General features: G+C 48.7%; 1 pseudogene; it reads right to left on the minus strand.

The window, feature by feature from the left end:
- Nucleotides 1-3,597: 3,597 nt before the first annotated feature.
- LOC125549507 (uncharacterized) lies at nucleotides 3,598-13,523 on the minus strand (annotated as a pseudogene).
- Nucleotides 13,524-16,682: the final 3,159 nt, after the last annotated feature.

Genomic DNA, 16,682 nt, shown 5'->3' on the forward strand with positions numbered 1-16,682 from the left:
CAAGTGGATATGGTGCCTTGAATTGGTCATACAAGGTCATGAAAAATTTGGATTCATTTGACAAATCTCGAAAAAAATTGGGGTGATTTCACGGATGTTGAGAAAAGAGTTCACAGCTAAAAAATTCATGAATTTGGAAAAAGTTTGTGGGCCTAAAGAAACTTCATGAAAAGTGGAAAATGTTCACAAATCTTGAAAAATGTTCACAAAAATTGAAAAAAAGTTCATGAGCTAAAATTTCATGCATTTGAAAAAGGTTCATGGCTAAAAAATTTCATGATTTTGGGAAAAAGTTTGTTGATCTGAAAAAAGTTCATTAACTTGGAAAATAGTTGATGAAAAGTTGAAAAAGTTCAAGAAATTTGAACCAGTTCAGCAATATGGATGTTTTTAGGAAATTTGAAAAAAAGTGAAAAAAAATCAAAAAAACCACTAATTTGAAATAAGTTCAGAAGCTCAAAGTCATGCGTTTGGAAAAAAAGTTCACGACCAATCAGGTCGCAAATTTGAAAAAATTGGGGCAAAAAAAGTTCACAATTTTTTTTAAAAAAGTTCATGAAATTTAGAAAAAGTTTAAAAATCTTGAAAAAGTTCACGAATGTGAAAGAAAAGTTCACGAACTAAAAGTTCATGCATTCAAACAAGAGGTTACCACTAAAAATTCACGAATTTTGAAAACAAAATCATGGATATGAAAAATTTCACAATTTTTTTTGCCAATTAGGAAAAAAAGAGAAAGAGAAATGAACAAAAAATTGCGAATCTGGAAAAGAAAATTACAAAAGGAAAAAGAAAGAAAGAGAAAACAAAAAACCTGAAGAAAAAATTGCCAATCAGAAAAAAAAGAAAACTAAAAACCAGGCTGATATTGCACTTCTTTTTTTATCATTATATTTACTACACAAAAAGCAAAAAAGGAAGGAAGTGGGCATAGCGTGTAAGTTGGGCATGTTTGTTAGGTCCCACTTGAAGGAAACTACACGAAGGGAGTTCGAGTCCCACAACTCGCATAAGTTTTTTGAAATTTAAAAGAACGAAAATAGTAAGTGGACCGAGCCCATGAAGGAGAGGGGTTGTGCGCCGGGTGGAAATGGGCCGGCCCAGTCGGGTATCCTGTGTTTTTTTTTGCATGGGGGTATCCTGTGCTTGCTTGTGTTTATTTGACCCTACTCCTACAATGTTCGGCCTATTTATTACCCTTCATATGTTTAGTGAGAGTGGTTGTACCAAAGCAGGACTCATCAATCAGAGTCTCTCATCCTAATCACAGAAGGCCATCCAACATGTAATATCAACATGGTAGATTATGTTATAGAGGTATTAGTTGTCGCCCCCCCACCCCTTAATTTAATTAACAGTGGGGATTAAAACATAGGTCTACTCGTTGCTACAGAAGGCCATCCAGCACTATTAGATGTGGGTTTAACTGGTATTTCCTCAACAAAAAAAAATCCGAGAAACTTCTAATTTATTCATCTCAAATCATGGTACTACAAAGAACACCGAAGGTAATAAAAATTACAATCAGGTCCGTGGACCACCTAGCAACGACTACAAGCACTGGAGCGAGTTGAAGGCGCGCCGTCATCATCGTCCCTCCCTCGTCGAGCCGAGCAAACCTAGTTGTATTAGACAGTCGGGAAGTCGTCATGCGAAGCCCCCACAGGACCAGCGCAACAGAGCAAGCAATCATCGCCGATGAAGGAAGTCGTAGATAGAAAGCATCAAACCTGTAAACACACAAACCAAGACGAACAAAATCGGATCCAAACAGATACACCGGAGACCAGCGCCGAACGAATCCCGCGAGCTCCAACGGAGAGACACCTCCACACGCTCTTCGCCAACGCTAGACGCATCATCAGAATGGGGATAGAACGTGGGAGACATTATTCCTACCGAGGGACATTGCCGCCGCCACATAGCCTCAACTAAGACACTGAACCTAACAAGAACGAGAACAGGGTCCCTCCTACCGGCGGGGAGGCGGGGGAGGGGGGGGGGGAGATTCACCGCTCCTCCATGGCCCAAAGGCCATCGGACATGGGGCGGAGCGACGGAAGGAAGAGGAAAGCTTGGGTTGTTTTCTTGTGGAGGAGGAAAGAGATTCTCAATTTTTTTTATTAACACAGTTACCCGGTTTTGGGAGGTTGAGGGGACGTTCCCATTTCGTTTTGGCCGCAACCAACAAGGAAGGTTTAGGCCTGCTTCCTGCCCGAAAGAAGGCTAGCCGGACTAGTGGTAGGGGACCGACCGTAAAAGACCCTAACCCTACCCTATTCTCGAACCCTCTGCCGAGCTCTACCCTGCCAGCATTTATTTGGAAGGGGGCCAAAGAAATGTCTCCACCTGCTGCCAACAGTCTTTCTTCGGAATTCTACTGAATGGGTCGATCCTCCCCTCCGTTTGTTTTAGCAACTTATCCTAAGGTCTCTTCGCCAAGAACTCTCCGGCAACGACGGAGGAACTAACCTGCCTGGTTTCCCCTTATCCAGTTCCCGCCTCCCACCGTCGAATGCTACTTTTTTTTCACAATAAATTTCTGCCAGAAGTATGCGGGGACGGATCAGCGATAGGTGGTCCTGTTATATTCGCATGGTTCAGTACCATGTTCTGAAGAATCTGATAATTATTCAGAATTAATAGTGCCTACTTCAGTGCAGGAGTTCTGAAGACTCATTTAGAAATCATCATAGGTTAATTCCTATTTTGATCAGGCTGACTATGAATATACAAGTTGGCATTATTTCCACGGTTAGTCTTCAGTAGCATCCCATGCGTGGCTGTGTTTCCCTCTCAATAATCTGCTAGTGTTCAGAATTCATAGTCAGTTCAGTTGAGGCTTTTGTTGATGATCGGAAGTTTGTTTCTTGTCCAAGCGAAAGCTCTGTATTGGGAGCCAAAAGTAACATCTGGGTCATTATTTACTAACACTGCATGTAATCCTTGCTATTGTGAAAGTTGCTAGACCAACTGATTTGTACACGTGTTGCTTGAAATTTTGCGGTATGCACCAATTTAGAGGAATCTCAAGAATCGTTGTAGTACCAAAGGCAGGCCTGGCCTAGTCTTCGCTAGACATTTTCGGTTGGTTTCTAGGTGTTCTGGGAGCCTGGTCACTTTTCTGCATTTATAAATTAGATTTTTTTTCATCATAGAATGATTAATGAAAACCTGAGATTAGACACTCATGTATACAATGCACAGAAAGATGATAGATGGTCAACGTGTGGTTTAAGAAACAAGAAATGTCATCAAACATGAAAGGCCACCATGTATGTCACGAAATTTCAAATCCGATTTTGATCCACGCGTTAAGAAACAAAAATTGTGTAAATCATAATTAAAGGTACTCCTCACTCCTTATATTTTAAGTGCAAGAATTTTGTATGCCAGATCTAATATTGTAAATCAAGCTAGAGTATAATCCGTAAGAGAGAATATTGTCGCCAAACCAATAAAGTTTTATCATGGCATAATAAATCGTACACAAGAAAATCTAGTACCGAAAAAGACTTTCGCCCCGCTTTATATATATAAAGCAACACGGCCGAACTGATACAATGTGATGAGGAAAACCTCTACAAGAAAGAAAATCTAGTACAACCATCCGCTGCACTCAACAGAGCCACATAAGCATCGTTTCTTCTTGATGTTACCTTCAGAGTCATGGACCCCATCTATGGTATAATTATAGTCATATGCTAGTGGTTCAAGAGGCTGAATATCCTCACAAACAAAGAGCATGATGTGAGGCATACCCTTGTTGTCATGGTCATAAAGAACATTTTGTGTGAAAAGGTTAGGCGTGCAGCTATGGTTAATGAACCTTGCAAGGTTGCCACATTTCAGTGCGTCCACTGCAAAGAAATTTTCTTCCTCTTCCCCAGGGCCATTCCTAAGTGAGGGGATAGTCTTTTGTAAGTTGTCCCAGCGGGATACATCATAATAGTTGTTTCCAATAAGGAACAAGTACTCATCATTATCCCTCTCCTGAGCATCTTCGTTATCCAACAACTCCCCTATATATTCACACACAAAACGTCCCGTAGGTATAAAATCAAGGCTTCGTACTCCCAAACCCATTGATGTTGTCTTGAAGACTTGAAGGCGAAAACTAATTCCATGTTGGCCCACTCTATTGCGGCAAGTTGGAGGGCACTTGCATGAAGGTCCACACTCGTAAATAAGAGGTTTTTCCTCTATGAGACCACCGGTCTTTCTGAAAGGGATCTTCCCTCCATTTTTCATTACACACGCACACTTTTGCGAGTCCGAACATGGACCAACACAGTCACAACCCGATGGAGGATCTAGCTGATACTTCCCGAGGTATTGTATGTGTGAAATGTAGAAAAATGTTGCCTGGGCCTCGTTTGATATGGAGTTGATTGCGGATATAGGGATCTTCTCAAGACCTGCCGATATATCTACAGTAAAAGTTCCATTGGATGGTTCGGCCATTTTTTTTTCCACAAGTTCTTGAATGTTGATGCTCGGTTGCCCCGACAATCTTCTCAGATGAAAAGTGCTAATATGTTTGTCTTCCCTCAGTTTCTCTTTGCTAAATTTCTCGACCAAATATAAACCACCATAAACATAGTGTGTAAGCTCCTCACGGCCGGTCATAACAAACCTATAAATGACACGCACATGTGTTTTGGTATCCATACTCTGCTTTAGCGCCAAGTCGGTACCTTCCATCTTCTGGCCAGTGGTGGCAGCCACAGACCCAACATGTAGCAAGAAATCCAGATTGTTATTTTGGGCAGACTGTTGCACGTACAACACGATGCTAACGGCTAGACCTATCCTGCCCCCGTTCCGGTTGATGTAATCAACACGCGACTGCTGTGAACGATGAAGACCAACAAGGAAAAGCTCGGCGTCCGAATCAAACACGTCACCAACATGAACTCCAGGGACGCTGCCCACGTACCTCCTATCATCAAATTCAACACATAGCCTCTCCCTGAAGATTTGGAAAAGCTGCAAGATCATGCTCTTGTTTCCTGCAGTTGGCCTTCTCTTGGGCCAGAAGCTGCCTGTAAATTACCCGGAATTCCTGCAAAGAAGCCATGACGCTTTCTCTGCTGATGGCGACTCTCTTCTTTGGTCAACCTTCGTTTTGTTGTGTACAGAAGCAGCAGCAGCAACTCCTATATGCCTGGAACCATCCGTGGACTTGGAAATTCCAGCTGCAGGAAGTCCATCAGATCCGCCGTCCTGGCTTAAACCCTGTGACCGCGGCCGCTTGTACCCAATCTGAAATCTCCATGGCGCTACGGTCTTGCGCCCCTTGCGGCAACCACCCGTAGCGACTCTCGTCGCCAAACTCTTCTCCCACATAGCGCCGTTTGGTTTGGCGGCCACGTTTGGCTCCCCGGTGCCACCATGGCCATAGAGAGCATCATCGAAGCAGCAGACCTTTGAGGTCGCCTCCATGGCTCCATGGGGAAGTTGCAGCTGCAGCCCCACCTGGAGACCTGCACTACACAGATTAGGCGTCATCGAAGATTGAAAATAGAGGGGAACGGACGGGGGACTAGGCGGTTGAGGATCGTGTTGTACCTGAAGGAGGAAACGGAGGAGGAGGAGGAGACGAGATCCGCGTCTCAGGTGGCCGTCGTGAATTGGAATTGCCGGCTGTGGCTCCTAAACTTATGGGAGATTTTGTTTGCAGCCCCGTACGAGATAAGTTTGTTTAACCCCCGAAACTATTGAGGTACGTACGTGCGCGTCCCGGTGTCCCGAGCGTCCGGCCGCAGCCCCGTAGGTACTTACAGTACGCACGTACGACCTTTGCCCGATTTATGTATCTGTTCAAAGGCGCATCAGATGGAGATTGATGTGCCGATCCATTACGATCCGATCCGATCCAGCCCGCCGTCTTCGCCGTAAACGATCGAGGACCTACCAATGGCATGTGGCGGCAGCGGCCGGCGGCGCTGGTCCGAGCTCCCCGAGGACATTCTCGACAAGATCTACCGTGGCTGCGTCTTATCTCCATACGACCGTGTTCGCTTTGCCGCCGTCTGTGCGTCATGGCGCGCCGTCGCGTCGTGACACCCTGCGCTGCCAGCTCTCCCCCTTCTGCTACCCTGGACGGGAGACGCCGAGCGTGACCGAAAGGCGCGAGCTTACAGCCTCCAGGACGGCCGCGTCCTACGTTCCCCTCTTCGGGGGTTCCCGTGGGGCAAGCGGCTAGTCGGATCCGACGACGGTGGCTGGATAGCCGCCGCAGCCGGCACTCATGTCGTCATCGTGAATCTCTTCTCCGGCGCTCAGGTGGAGCTCTCCGCCAAACAAAGCATCATGTAACGTGTTTGATGCGGCTATATCTTCCACGTGTCGAAGCACGACTTAAAGGTATAACCGCATTGAAAGCAATGTCGCAAGTGAGGTAATCTTCACACAATCCATGTAATACATAAGGAAAAGAGATACATAGTTGGCTTACAATCGTCACTTCACACAATTACATGAATAAAGCATTATATCATCCGGATACAATCAAGGTCCGACTATGGAACCAAAATAAAAGAAGACTACCCCAAAAGCTACACAGATCCCCGATCGTACCGACTGAGCTCCACTACTGATCAACTAGAACGAAACAACACAAAGGGCAAGATCTTCATCGAGCTCCTCCTGAGCTCAATGGCGTCACCTGCACGGTATCATCGGCACCTGCAAACTGGTTTTTGGAAGTATCTGTGAGTCACGGGGACTCAGCAATCTCACACCCTTGCGATCAAGACTATTTAAGCTTATAGGAAGGGTAACATGTATGAGGTGGAGCTGCAGCAAACGACTAGTATATATGGTGGCTAACATACGCAAATGAGAGCGAGAAGAGAAGGCAAATCACGGTCGATAAAACTATGATCAAAAAGTGATCCTAGAACAACATACGTCAAGCATAACTCCAACACCGTGTTCACTTCCCGGACTCCGCCGGAAAGAGACCATCACGGTTACACACGCGGTTGATGTATTTTAAATAAGGTCAACTTCAGGTTTTCTACAACCAGACGTTAACAAATTCCCATCTGTCCATAACCGCGGACACGACTTTTGAAAGTTCAAATCCCTGCAGGGGTGTCCCAACTTAGCCCATCACAAGCTCTCACGGTCAACAGAGGATATTCCTTCTAGCGGGAAGACCCGATCAGGTTCGGAATCCCGGTTACGAGACATTTCGACAATGGTAAAACAAGACTAGCAAAGCCACCCAGATGTGCCGACAAATCCCGATAGGAGCTGCACATATCTCGTTCTCAGGGCACACCGGATGAGCCAGACGTCGGGTAAGCCAGCCCAGAGTTGCCCCTGGTAGCCTCGGACATCGCTCGGTTGGACCAACACTTAGAGAAGCACTGGCCCGGGGGGGGGGGGGGGGGGTTAAATAAAGATGACCCTTGAACCGGCCGACTCAAGGGAAAAAAAGGCTAGGTGGCAAATGGTAAAACCAATGTTGGGCCTTGCTGTAGGAGTTTTATTCAAGGCGAACTGTCAAGGGGTTCTTATAACCCAATCGCGTAAGGAACGCAAAATCCGGGAACATAACACCGATATGACGGAAACTAGGGCGGCAAGAGTGGAACAAAACACCAGGCATAAGGCCGAGCCTTCCACCCTTTACCAAGTATATAGATGCATTAATTAAATAAGAGATATTGTGATATCCCAACAAAATATCCATATTCCAAACATGGAACAAGCTCCAATCTTCACCTGCAACTAACAACGCTATAAGAGGGGCTGAGCAAAGCGGTAACATAGCCAAACAACGGTTTGCTAGGACAAGGTGGGTTAGAGGCTTGGTTCAACAATATGGGACGCATGATAAGCAATTGGTAGATATCGCGGCATAGGCATAGCAAAAGAGCGAGCAACTAGCAAGCAAAGATAGAAGTGATTTCGAGGGTATGGTCATCTTGTCTGAGATCCCGCAAGGAAGAAGAACGAGTCCATGAAGAAGACAAACGGACGTAGTCGAACGAATCCTCACAAACGCGACGTTATCGGAACTAACCTGAGGAAGCAACACCGGAAAGAAACAAACAACATAGTAAACAACCACCACATAATCATGGCATGATGCACAACCAAGTATGATGCATGTCCGGTTTAAAGAAACATGGCATGGCAAAATGTACAAAACAAAGCTACAAATTAAGTGGAGCTCAATATGCAACTAGTTGCATATTGACGGAACACCACATGACTTATTTAGTTCTCTCTTGTTTAGGTACTCAACAATATTAAATGTTGGTTAACATGGCAAGAGGTGAAACATAACAAGACTAAACCACCTAAACAATTTAAATGGGGCCGGATATAATAAACAACAAACCCGGTAAATCCCCATATGCATTTATCAACTTGGTACAACAACAATTTTAACCATTTAAATGTTATTATCATGATGCGCATGACATGAGCAAGTTTTATGCAATTTTAAGAAAAGTTGACAAGAGCATATTAAGAAGCATTTGTCATCATGGCGGAAATGAAAAGGGCAGTCACAACAACGATAACGAAACGGTGCCACGACAACGTTCCGGTTCCGGTAACTCGATTGAGATCCCGGTGCAAAGAAAGTGCGACGGGAGCGTGACATGCGATAGAAGGTGGGGTGCTCCCAGTTACCGGGTTCCCACATGGCGGTGACAAGGTAAAAGAGGGCAACGTGCACCGAAAAATCGAGCACGGTGCAAGCACGAGCATCTCATACATCACAATGCATTCGTTCACGAGCGGTCGTCTCGGGGTTATACCTTCGAAGCGTGCGTTATCGGAGTGATTGGGGTCAAGCAGTGTAGTCGTTCACGATCGTCATGGGAAGTAGTGGTACTCGGCGATGGTAGATGAAGTAGTTGTTCACGGTTCGTTGTGGGAAGTAGTCATTCTCGTGGCGACGGTAGTCGTTCATGTTCTTTGTCTCACAAGTTTCCGTAGATGTTCAGGGGCACGGCAAGAAACTCGGCGTTTCGGTGCGATATAGGGGTACATGTCGTAGGTCGTCGTGGTACTTGGTGTAACATAGGTCTTCGGGGTCATCGGCACCCGTTCACATTGTGGCTGTACACATCGACGGTCTTATCGAAACCTCGTCAACGTTCGAGATCCACCTTGGCGATCCGAAGGGGTACTTGGCGTCATAGTACTTGGGTCTTCGGACTTGCCGGTCTCGGTTCTTGCGACGATAGTCGTATAAGTTGGCGGTAGTGAAACTTGGTGCATCCAAGGTCTTTGGGTGTAGTGGTACACATGGTCTTCCGCGTGAGCAGTTGTACACGATCGGAGGGGAACTTGGCGCGTCATCGTGTAGTCATACATCGTGGTCCTCGTGCAGTTTGACGACTCTAGAAGAGGAGCTTGGCGACCACGGTCTTGACGTCAACGGTGCCAGGCTGCAGAGAGCACACACAACAGGGCACGGCAAAATTTGTGCACGGCAGCAACGGGTCGTCTAAAGGAGGCAGAGGCCATGTCGCCAAGGATGAGTGGCAGCTGGAAGAAATGGCCTGCGTCGGCCTTGGCATGAATCAAGGAAACGGCGGCGAGGGCATCACAGGAGCAAGGCAACGAGGCAGCGCTGCTCGGGTCGAGATGTAGGGCACCACAGACGTTGGAGGCGGCGCAGAGGAAGGAGAAAGACGACCGCTGGGCTTGGGAAGGCGCCGAACTTGATGGACCTCGCGGGGTCCTGGTGGGGCATCAGGTGACGGAGCTTCGGCGGGGTCAAGAGTGGCCGAAGGAGCATCGGCAGGGCAGCCAAGGAAGCAAGGCTAGTGCTCCCTCGACAAGGTAGCAAGGAGGCAGAGGAGAGCTGGCGCAGAGGAAGTGCTCGCGGGGCAGCGGAGGTCGCGGCTTGCAGGAGCTTGAGGGACGGTGCGACGGAGGGAAGCAGGAGGGGGGTCAAGGGAGAGGGGCGAATGGAAGAGAGGGGCGCGCGTGCTGGAGAGTTGCTCTCCCTGGCGAAGCGGTGCAGGGGAGAGGATGAGGGTGAGAGCAAGGCTGCGAGGGAGAGAAGGGGATCGAGCGCCTCCTGGCTCGATGCGTGAGGGCGTGCGTGTGGCGGCGGCGTGGGAGGACGAGAGGGATCGAGAGAACGAGGGGGAGGCCAGGGGATCGGGTGAGGGGCGCTAGGGTTCGGGAGCCCGGCTGGGCCTTGGGCCAGCGGTGGAGTTTGACCTAGGGAGGCCGGCGGCTGGAGTTGGCCTAGGTGGGCCGACGCGGAAGGAGAGGCCCAACTGGGCTGTGGCTGACCTAAGCTGAACTCCTCTCTCTCACTCAAAAGAGAAAAAAAAACAGAGATAAGGAAGAAAAGAAAGAGAGGATAGGGGACGAAGTTGGATGCGCGGATAGTTTTCCCGGACTCACAAAAATATGTTAGGACCGAGAAAATTAGGAAAGACCAAGATTGAAAGAATAAATTCAAATGTATTTTAATTTAATTCAACTCGTTTGAAAGGAGTAGGGATCCGAAGTTTCCAAAAATGTTGAACATCTAGGAAGAGCCTCGATAAAACGATAAAAGAAAATGAGGACAAGTCGGAGACCAAGAATTGAGATAACCAAGGCATTGGGATTTATTTGCAAGTGTGTCAACGGTTAATTCCAAAAGAATGGAATATTTAATAATAGCTTCATAATTATTAGGAGGATATGTTATATAGAGAAATCACCAGGTGAACTCCCTCGGTTTAAATGGACTGAAAATCCATACGATCTATTTATTTGATTTGAGATGCAAAGATTAAAGACATGATGACATGATGCAAATGCTTATGATGCAAAGATGAAAACGATGAGCCAAACAAAACACACGACGAAACCCGGAAACATGAAAGGCATGTGAAACTTCGGTCTTGGGGCGTTACACATCATTGGGTGTAAATGCCCAACCAAACGGCTGCTGGCATTCAATCAGAGAGCCAATCTTGTCTCCGTTCAGAAAATCATCTTCTCGGAGGACCCCTCCTCGAGTGAATGCGTCCTTGCTGCGATAACCACAAGATGCAAGATAGCGGTATGCAAAATTGGCAGTCCGAATCATGGGTGGACGACAAGAGGATGTGTCGCTTCCGAATATGAGGAGATAACAGACATCGCCTTCTGCAACGGCATGATCTATGCCCTTATGTCCGGCAAATTGTTTAGGTTCAACATCAGCACGAATGAAAACGGTGTTCTGATTGAAAAGAGAGAGTTCTTGTATGTGTGGTTTGAGTTCCGGTACCACCAAACATACATCTTGGAGCTATGCGGCAAACTAGCGATAGCTGTGGAGTCCCCGTCATACGTGGGCTGCTTCAAAGCTAAAACTTTTAGGGTTTTCCAGCTTGCTGATAGAGGCACAACGCGGCCAACACACCACAGGTTCAAACGGATAGAGGTGACGAGTTTGGGTGAGCATGCTTTATTCTTGGGGCCAACATGCAGCAAGGCGGTGCATGTGTCTTTGACTGCTGGACACAACAGGGTAAAAAGGAATCACATTTACTACTCCAAGCAACACTTACATTCAAACGATAACCTAGAGTGCTCAAAAGGGCTCGACCTCGGCAGTTACACCGTGTATTACAGAAAAAGTATAGGGATGGATCGCACGGAGAGGATCATATCACAGGGATACCACTACCGTCACGAGGATGGCGGTAATGCTTGTGTCTGGGTTCTGCCTCCGGACTTCTAATTCCTCGCTCAAGCCTTTATCTCGATTTTATGTTAAAAGGCATCCATATTCTTAAACTTATATGATTTTCTCTCTTTGGCGATGTATAGTTATGTTACCTGGTGTGTATATAGGCAACAAATTAATTATCTAATCTTGTTCCTGTAGTGCTACGCCATTAATGTCATATTCTACCATTGACATTAGGGTAAGACATAGGGTAATCCTCTCTTGCAACTTAGTTTGGTTAAACTATAGCTACAGGAATAGGGAGCCTTTGTACGCCAAGCGCATTTCGAAAACGTGACAGCTGCTGGAGCTACCGCCCGTAGTTTCTTAATCTCAAAAACATGTAATCTGCGTGATTTATACAACTAACCTTTGTATTCAAGATCTTCCTGATGTGTAATTTAAGACCTCACCCAACACAATGAATGAAATTTTTACCCGCAAAAAAAAAGCAATAATGCGCGACTTGCAGAACAGTCGACAGAATAATAGGAAAAATGATATATCATGGTTCCATCAATGTTTTTTATGCATAGTCAACCGATAAACTATAGTATTGAATATTGCCGATAACAATCATAGTTAAGATAAGTGTGTACGAACATATTCACGAAAAAAAGAGTGTACGAACAAGCATGCATTGACAAGCAACTAGTTGACTGGAGGTAGAAGCCAGATGCAGCTGTTACTACTATTCTTGTCGAGGTAATGAAATCCTCGCCCCAAGCGATGCATGCCTTTGCTTTCCCCGCAGTACACGACGCAACCACAAAGGTCCCACCTCGGTAAGCTCTCCAAGGAATAGTAGATGTGGTTTGTTTCCACCCCGCCACGCCTGCCCGTGCCCGGCATGTGCACCGCCTTGCAGCCTGTTGGCCCCAAGAACAATGCATGGTCTTCCAGGCTCGTCACTTCCTTCAGATTGTAGAGCTCGAACACCCTGAAAAATTGATCTTTGCAACAAACCGCTTGTTGGTCCGACCTTGACCGCAATCACCGGCTTGCCATGCAACTCGAAGATGTATTTCAAGATCGAAATCACATCGAGCTCGAAGAATTGCAACACGGTCATTGAGACGGTTTGTTTGTAGACACTGGTGACCTCCGGGGTGTCATCTTTGTACGTGTTCATGTTGAATATGAGAATTTGATTGTGCGTCAGGCCATGTAGCCTTCCATTGCAGAAGGCGATGTCTGCGAGCACCGTACGGATAAGGCCCCATCCGCCACATCCATTTGTTGTCCATCCGCCTGGAGAGCCAATCGTGCAAAGCGCTATCTTGCACTCCGACGACTCCGTGGTCATCGCAGCGAGAATGCAGCCGGTCGAGGAAGGTTCCTTGGAGAAGACGATTTTTTTGGCGGAGACGATGTTTTTAATGGCGGTGGGATCAAATGTCCACGGGTCTCAGCATCTACAACAAATAGTCCTCTTTTTCTCGGAGAGAGCCACCGCAGCACCAGAGAAGGGGTTGATGATCGAGATCCCGGATCCAAGCGTCTCGCCGACGACCCAGCCACCGTCGTGGCATCCGACGAGCCTAGTGCCTCTCGGGAACCACATGAGTGGGACGCGCAAGGCCCTGCCGTCCTCGGGGCTGTACGCTCGCGTCTCCTGGTCGTGGTCAGTGTCACCGGTGAAGGGCAGGAGCAGCGGGAGAGCAGGCAGCCCCGGGTGCCATGACGCGACGGCGCGCCAGGACCTGCAGACCGCCCTGAAGCGGGCACGGTCGTACGCCGAGGAGCACCCGACGTAGACCGCGTCGAGGAGGTCGTCCGGGAGCTCGGGCCACCCTTGTTGGACGCCTCCGCCGGCGGCGGCGGCCATGTGATGGATCGGATCGGATCTGGCCGTGTCGATCGGTATCAACTCGTTCGGTCACGCCAAATCAATTTTGGTATGCGAAGTGCTTGCGCATATACTCCTATATATCCCGTGCATGAGGTATATATAAGAGAGAAGATTATGTTAACCACGCAACACAAGGTTTGGGACATAAATGTTTGTCTCACGTTTGTTGGACTCTTACCGAAAAAGGCTTTCGCCTCACTTTATATATAAAGCAAAGATCATCAACAACCCAAAACAACGCACGCCATCGGAACACACGCGCACACCCAAGGCAGAATACATAGGCGCTGAGCGCAGCAACACCAACCCCTAGCACTACATGAGCAACCGGGGGCTCAACCGTGAACTCGTCACCACGAAGAGAAGAAGCTACATACGACGAACCGTGGGCTCTAAGGCGGTGCCTACAGGAAAGTTACGACACCGAAGCGCCGCCACTGCCCGACCCAAGGATCAGAGTTTCCCCTGGAGCAACACGACGGACAGTGACGGCCGCGACGACACCTTCAAGAAGGGAATGAGCTTCGCCGCCGCCGGTCCGTCCGAACAAAGAACAGGCTTTCACCCCAGCCAATATTCACCGCCACCGAACATCGCACCCTGGCTACCACGCCGCCCAAACAGCCATGGCCACTAGGCAGCACCAAGCCACGGGCTTTGCCCAGGAGCACCGCGACACCACCACCAGGGCTGCCGCCCCGGTATCCAGGACCTTGATGCCACCTCACCCGCCACCCGCCTCTACCCCAACCAAAGAGACGAGTGGAAAGGAACCGCCTTTCGCACCCTTGAGTTGTCCCCAGCGTCGAGACCCAATAGGCCGGCCAAAACTGGCCACCATCGACCCGTCCTGCTGCCGGGCGCGAGACGAGCTCGGTCCTGATGCCGGGCACGAGACGAGCTCGGTCGGTCCTGCTGCCGGGCGCGAGACGAGTGATGGGCCGTAGCTGGGAGGGGGCCAACCCTCCGATGAAGGCCGCGCCCGAACGACGGGGAGATGAATCGAAGGTCGACAAGGGCGCTCACCGACAGGCAGACGCCGAAGAAGTCCAGCCGCCGCCGTGAAACGACCCAGACCACCGCGGTGGACCACCACCACGCCGTGGCAGCCCACATCCACGTCGGGACTCCGAGGGGCAGCCCCGAGCCAGCGCCACCACCCTCGCCGCCAACGGCCGCCGGACGCAAGGACGGCCGAAGCCCACACCGCCGCCGGCGCCACCACCAGCACGAACCACCACCACTGCACCGCCACCCCCACCAGCCGAGCCACTGCAGGGGGCGGCCGCCCGCAGCCCACGCCGCCCGCGTCCCGTACCTCGCGAGGGCCAGATCCGCGCGCCCCAACGGCCGCGGAATCTGCGCGCCCCACCGGCCGAAGACGACGCAGCCGGCCATCACGAGTACTCCACCACCAGGACACCTGACGCGAGGCCGAAGGCCGCCGCCACCCTCCGGTGCCGGCGAGCCGCCGCGCTGCACCGCCCGTCGGCCAGCGATGCACCCCTGCCTGCCGCCAAGATCCGCGCGGAGGAAGCTGAGCGAGGGGATGAGAGGATCCCCGCCGCCGGCGGCGGCGACCGGGCTTCGCCCGGCCGCGCCCTTGGGCGGCGGCGAGGGAGGAGGGAGAGGTGGAGGGGGGCTGGGGCGGCGGCGACTTAGGGTTCCCCCTCGGCCGTGCGCGGAGCTACGCGAGGGGGAGGGGAGGGGGTACATACTCCTTTTCCGTTGGGCTCTTTTTTCTTTTGAAATAAAACAAAATTTTATTCATTAGCAATAACCAATACATCATTGTGAGAAACGTTACAATTTCACTAATAGACTCCTCAAACCAATCCAAAGTCAAAAAAAATCTAGCTAATTTAGCAAGTTCATGTGCTACTTTATGTGCCTCTCTATTACAATGTTCGAATTTAGTCATGATAAAGTCACAAGCATAGTGATAGCAGTCATCAAAGATTGCCGCCGCCGCTCCCGCTGAATGTCCTCCGTCCTGCATGGTCTCAATCACCTCAAGATTGTCAGAGTTGATGATTAGGCGATTACATCCCGCCCTTTGCGCTAAATTTAGGCCAAATTTGAGAGCTAAGGCCTCTGCCATGAGAACATCCGCACAGTAGTCTATCTTTCCATTCCCTCCTAAACCTACCTTTGTCATCTCTCAATACTGCCCCCATCGTACCCTCCAACAAGTCATGGTCAAAAGAGGCGTCAACATTGAGTTTCACAAAGCCCCTAGAAGGACATTGCCAACCCCCCTTTTTCATGCACGCCTTTGAAGATGATGCATTTACAAAATTATATGTAACAGCTATGATCCCCATTGAGATCTGAGTCGCATTTTGAGTTAATTCCTTGTGCGCTAATTTCCGTCTTTCCCACCATAGATACCAAGCTGAGATTGCTATCATTTCTCGAATTTTCGTACCCATAATGCGCAGATCTTGATCTGGAAGGAGTAATAGGTATTTCAATGTTGCCTCTCCAGCATGATCAATCTCACAAGCTCTCTCAATAAGCAAATCCAACCCTAGCCTTTTCCAAACCTCCTTGGCTATTCTACATAGGAAAAGCAAGTGTTTCGTATCTTCTACACCCTGAGAGCATGTAGGGCAAGAGGGCGATACCTTCATGTGTCTATTAGTGAGCGTTGCCCGACATGGAAGAGTGCCATGTAGTGTCCGCCATAAAAATTTTTGACTTTAGCCGGACAAGATAACTTCCATATCTGACACCATATAGGGTTAGGTGTGCTCCGTCCAATCCCGTTGGAATATTTTAGTTTGCTCCCATACTGATAGTTCCACTCCACAGAGTAAGCAGACCGTACCGAAAACATACCATTTTTCGTATAACTCCAGGCAATAAAATCTGTCATATTATGTTGCGAAATTGGGATTGAAAGATCCATTGTGCGTCAATGGTCCACCTAGTTTGTCTAATCAGATCCTCATCCCAATTATTGGAGACTGGGTCAATCAAATCTACGACTTTTGATAACAGATGCCCCCCTAGGGGTCACAATCTTCCTAGTGGCACAATTTGGGATCCATGCATCTTCCCAAATGTTAATGTTATGTCCATCCCCCACTCGCCAAATATAACCTCGCTTGAGAGTATTGATGCCAGCCATAA

Source organism: Triticum urartu, chromosome 3A, assembly GCF_056163025.1.
Source record: "Triticum urartu cultivar PI428250 chromosome 3A, HENAU_Tu73, whole genome shotgun sequence".
Classification (NCBI taxonomy): domain Eukaryota; kingdom Viridiplantae; phylum Streptophyta; class Magnoliopsida; order Poales; family Poaceae; genus Triticum; species Triticum urartu.